Source organism: Phalaenopsis equestris, unplaced genomic scaffold (genome assembly GCF_001263595.1).
Source record: "Phalaenopsis equestris unplaced genomic scaffold, ASM126359v1 Scaffold000203, whole genome shotgun sequence".
Taxonomy (NCBI): Eukaryota; Viridiplantae; Streptophyta; class Magnoliopsida; order Asparagales; family Orchidaceae; genus Phalaenopsis; species Phalaenopsis equestris.
In genome coordinates, this window is record NW_018164645.1 from 496,361 (window position 1) to 502,444 (window position 6,084).

The following is a 6,084-nucleotide window of genomic DNA, read 5'->3' on the forward strand; positions in this document are numbered from 1 at the left end:
ATTTCGATAAATTTGTGTGTTCGCCTGAAACACTCAATCAGATGGTAAATATTGATTCCTTGATCACTTGTAGTGGCTTAATGATGTCGGAATAGAATGGCATTGGATTCGTTGGATTATTCTCGTCGAGATGTTCCTTTTGACCATAAGAATTTTTGGCTATCCAATTGATGAATCAAACCCATCAATAATTGTTCAAGTTTTTTATATGAGCATATTGAATTCGGATTGGACTACTTTCAGTGTCATTGAGTTTATTTTGTCAAGATGTCCGATTTAAAGATAAGTTCGTTGAAATCAAAGCATATGTGATATTTGAATTTGAAATTTTCTCGCTCAAATGCTTTGAGATTCGTGTTTGATAATAAAAATTTATTGTGGGCACATTAATATTTGAAATACTTTATTTTCTTGAGTTTGCAATTCGATCTCTCATTTTCTTATACCTTAAATTCTTGCTCGTCTTTAACGGTCGCCCCGTCGCCGTCGCAGGGGTTAAAAAAAATATTCAAATCAAATATATATTTTTAATTTGGATAGGAGATTGATATATTATTTTACAGTAAACTATGTACTTTTTCGACATATTCTATTTTTGTGGAAGAATATTGTCATCAGTAATAAATTTATTTTTTTTATCATAAAATTAAAGACTATATATGCTATATATATAATTGAAACACATAAATATATTATTAAATTTGTTTCATATATATTTTAAGGTATTGTCTACACACTCATGTCACATTATTTTCGGAATTAGCTAGCATTATTCATGAGAAGATTTAACGGTTCAAAAGGAAGATATTACGACAAATGAAGGCCCAACAACACAAGCTTAGGAGGTTCACTTATCTGATTGGATGCAACTGTTGGAGTCAGAGCAAATGAGATCAAAGCCGGCCTTTTCACGAAGTCGACCAAATCTGAGCCGTTCTGTCAAAAATGAGAAAATTAGATATTCAAGTCAACCACTAAAAGAAAGCCGTATGAATGTGGCAGCCTACCTTCCAGTAGATCTGACCCAAGGAATGATCGTTCCTCAATTTCACCAATCATCTCACGGATTTCCTCGAGACTCTTCTTTAGGGATCAATAATTAACAATGCCACAAAGAGCCTTATAGACATATCTCAGGCTCTTCTTATTGAGGAGCTAGCTTTCATTTTAGGGCACAGTGATTTTCCCTCTGCTCAATGGTTTAGCACCGCTCTGCCAGCAGGAGCTCCTCAACAGGGATCAAGGGTTGACGACCATACCACATCAACAGATCGATAAAGTCTAGCTATTTGAATAAGTCTTGCTAACACAAAGCAAACAAAGTTTAGCCGGCGATGCCCGCTTAGCCTAGCTGACCAGATGGACCTTACCGAGTCAAAGCCAAACAAGCGTACTGAGCCAGAGATGGATCAAGCGATAGACTTATATCTTTAAAATACCCAGAATACTCTATACATCCTCCCATTCAAGCAGGGATGAACATATAACATATTATATCGTATTATCTTCCCTATAAATAGGAAGATAATTTCTTGTACAAGAGACACAATTTTTGCCAAAAAGGCTGGAATGTTGTGAAAAAAAAAACAAAGGCGATAAAGCGAAAAGTCGAATCAAGTAAATTCACAAAATAGAAAACAACTGTGAAACACACAAATTTCTGTGATTCGACAAATTGCCTACATCCATGGAGCTGCATAAAATTTTATTACTTTGAGGATTACACATGTCGATCATCTTAATAATTACAAGAAAAGAATTCTCTCTCTCCCTCTAAGCCGAGAGCCACTTGAGAGCTACACGAGAAGAAGAAGAATACAAAAGAAAAGTTGTTTTCTTTTTCCCCGTAAGCTTCGCACCGAACGACCAGAACAAGAAAGCAGCTACTATGCAATATTTAATTCTTTCGTAAGCTTAATCACATGCATAATCTCCTTCTTGTGAAGTATTTATAAATCTTTTTTTATACCCATTAAGAAAAACCTTAATTGCGAATATCCCTCCTCCATATTTATGGTTTTAATCGAGAAATCTTGAGAAACATGACAACTCCCACTGCATGAGCAATATCATGCCTCTGTTGAAGGCCTTTTTCAACAAGTCCAGCTTTGTAGCTCTTACTGTCATCACGCTCAGTCTTCACATGGTACACCTACTTGTTGTGCAAAGCATTCTTCCATGGTGGAAGTTCTGTCAGCTCCCAAGTTTGATTCCTTTGCAGGGAATTCATCTCCTCCTTCATAGTCAGCTCCCACTTGCTAGAATTTTCATCTTGAAAGTTTCTTTATAGCTCTGACTCATGTGACCACGCCTGCAATGCCACAGATCTGCCATGTTCTCTGCAACTGTAATAGCAACAGTATTGATTAAACCTGTAGCCATATATAATGTGTCAATTTCTTATCCCAAGTTAGTACTAATGCTCATTTGGTAACCTTCCAGGTGTTATCTGAGAACACTACCGAATGACCACCCTCATTGAGCTGCCCAACATAAATGAAGTTTTTCTTCAACTCAGGAATGTGCCCGATGTTTTGTAATGTTCAGTTGCTCTTGTCAATATCAACGTCTCTCATCCCCACCATATTTAGAAATTCTGCATTAACTCCTAGGGGAAAGGTGTATGGAAGGAAGCTCCTGAATCTAATATCCAATCATCAACATAACTGTGAACTGCTAGCAGTAGCGCATCCTGTACTTTTTGAGTTACAACGTTAGCACTATCATTCTTGGGATTCATGTAGTTCTGTTTTATGTGACCAGTTTTGTGACAACTCCAGCAGGTTGCGTGCTGACCAGACTTTGATTTTGATCTTCCTCAATTTGAGTTCCTATCCTTTGATCTCCTTCTGGAATCAACAATCAGTGTTGAACTCGAATTCGAGGTCTAGCCAGAATCTTTTCTATGCACCTTCTTAATTAAAATTAAATCAAGAATATCATCATATTTCAGTTTAGAGTTACCTGCACAACTGCTAACTGTCATCCTCATGGCTTCCTAGCTATTTGACAATGAAGTCAACAAAATCAGCGCACGTATCTCATTATCAAAATCAATTTCCACATATGACAATTGATTTGTGATAGTATTAAAATCATTTTGATGTTGAGCAATAAACACGTCTTACACCTTCAAGTTGAATAACTTTTTCATAAATGGTACCTTGCTATTCACTGATGACTTTTCATATATATCTGATAAAGGGGTCATGAGATCTACAATAGTCCTCTTTTTGATGATGTTGTAGGCAACTGATCTTGACAGAGTTAATTATATAACCCCTAGAACCTGTCAATCCAACAGATTCCATTCCGCCTTGTTCATCTTTTCCGGCTTCTTTTCCAGCAACGACTGATAAAATTTCTTCTCATATAAGTAGTCCGCTATCTGCATCCTCCAGTAACCAAAGTCGGTGCCATCAAATTTCTTGATCCCTTATGTCATCACTTTATCTCCAGCCATCGCTTTTTCTTTAGATCTGAAATCATGGCTCTGATACCACTTATTGTGAAAAAACAACGCAATAAAGCAAAAAAACGAATTAAGAAAATTCAAAAAATATAAAATAACAGTGGAATACAAAGATTTAAGTGGTTCGACAAATTCCATACATCCAGGGAGCTGTAGAGGATTTTATTACTTCGAGGATTACATCCGTCGATCACATCGAGGATTACAAGAAAAGAATTCTCTCTCCTCCTCCTCCTCTCTCTCTCTCTCTCTCTCTCTCCCTCTAAGACGAGAGCCACACGAGAGCTACATGAGAAGAAGAAGAATACAAAAGAAAAGTTATTTTCTTTTCGCCGTAAGCTTCGTACCGAACGACCAGGACAAGAGAGCAGCTACTATGCGATATTTAATTCTTTTGTAAGCTTAATCGCATGCTTAATCTCCTTCTTGTGAACACAAAGATATTTATAAATCTTTTTTTAGACCCATTAAGTAAAACCTTAATTGCAAATATCCCTCCTCCATTTTCCTTGCTTTAATCGTGAAATCTAGAGAAGCGTTGGCAACAAGATAATTAAGGAAGACTAATTAATATCATAATTAACACATTTAATTATTACCAAAACTACATTGGATCAAATCTCCACTTTCCTCAACATGGAAAATGTCAACATCATTGATACAGTTTATTTTTCATTATTGTTCACTCTTATCTATGTATGTCTGTTCTTCCTTACGCTCTATTCTTTAGAATATGATTCACTGATAAATCATGATTCAAAAATAAGACAAAAAATGCCTTCAAAGAAAAGTTAGGAATTTCTTTTGAAAATAGAAATAAAAATTGAGGCAAGTTATTCAGTTTATTGTAATTTATCGAAGTTTGTCTCTGTGCAAGACGTACTATTTTTCATTTCCATTCATTGACAACTTGTGTAATTCAACTCTTTTTATTTGGCTTCCTTGATATGTCTCATAATGACTCATGCCCTCTAACCAACATCCCCTGCATTTAAATACAACCACTATACACATATCGGTCATAAAGTTCTCTTAGCACACTTCTATAATTATTTAATTTTGAGGTTAGCATTTTTAAATAATAGAGATTCTTATTATTAATTCACACATTAATCTTTATTTTGATCCTTGCACGTAATTTTATGAAATTTACATATTAGTTTTACATTGAAACTAAAAGCCAACGTATATGACTGCTAAGTCATCAATAAATTCCTATCATCTAACCTGAATTTCAAGACATAACACAAATTTTGATACGTCCTTTTGAGTAAGAAATGTTCAAGCTTCAATAAAAGATTATCCAGAGCTTTGATTTCAACAAACTTATAGTCAAATTGATTGGCTTGAAGAGGCGACCCAATGATTTCAAAATTAGTTCAATCCGAGTAAAATCAAGCACATATCAACCCATTAAACCACTTTTGAAAGTTTTTCGAACTCATTCAGAACATCAAATAGATGCTGATTTCAGCGAGTCTATAATCAAATTGAGCATCTCGATAAGATGAATACAACGAGTTTAAGATCACTTAATTATGACATCACTAAGACACTCAAATGTCAATCTGATCCAGAGAAACTTTATGAGCTGTCCGATTAAAATAATTTATATTTCAACATTAATTGCATCCATAACACTATAAATAGAGCCCACCCCTCTCATGAAGGGGAAGGAAGAGAGCTTAAGGTTTGAGAAATAACTTGAAGCTTTGAGAATGAACTGAAAACCGACATAACTCCTGCCACCGTCGATCGCTGCCAACCATCATTGACAACCGCTGTCCGTCATGGATCATCACTGACCACTATTAACTGCCGCCGACCACCATATGCAGACATCCACCGATCACTATCAGCTGACGCCCACTTTTTACAGGTTTATTCACACGTCAATGTTGTAATACATAAGAGTTTGTAAATCTTTCCTACCCGTGGAACAATGAGTTTTCGTAATCACCAACTTATAGTGAATTTCTACAGCTGAGTCAGACCCCATGATTTTTTCTCATTACGCGACTTCCACGTAAAAACTTTCGGTGTCACTACTGATTGTGAATTCGCATGCAATGTTAAGATGATAATTCATTACTCTACCACCGTAAATTTTTTAACACGCATCAATGACTTTTATTTTGGAATCAGATGCCTCCAACAGCTTCCGGGCTAAGAAAACTTTTGTTATCGTTTAAAATACGAACACCAAATGAATATTTCTTAGCTTTAGAAAGAAAGCTTTTAGATAAGTTTTGAATTGTAAATATTACCATAAAGTGCATATAAAACAGATTAATTCTGAAACTATGCCTTCACAATCAGATGAGAATTTTACATAAATACCACAAAACCTTAATTAATTTCCTTATCTAACACCTAAAGTTTAATATTTAAATTTATAATACATTAGCATCATAAATTTGTGCGAGAAAATGTATACTTCACTTTTATACAGTTAATAATTGTGATATATTTAATGTGATGTTAAAAGATTGAGTGTTATAAATGTATGTATAAAAATTTAGGTGTTGGACATGTAAATACAAAAGAATCGTGGATATGTTAAGTAGTGTGTGTGTGTGTATATATATATATATATATATATATATAGGGGT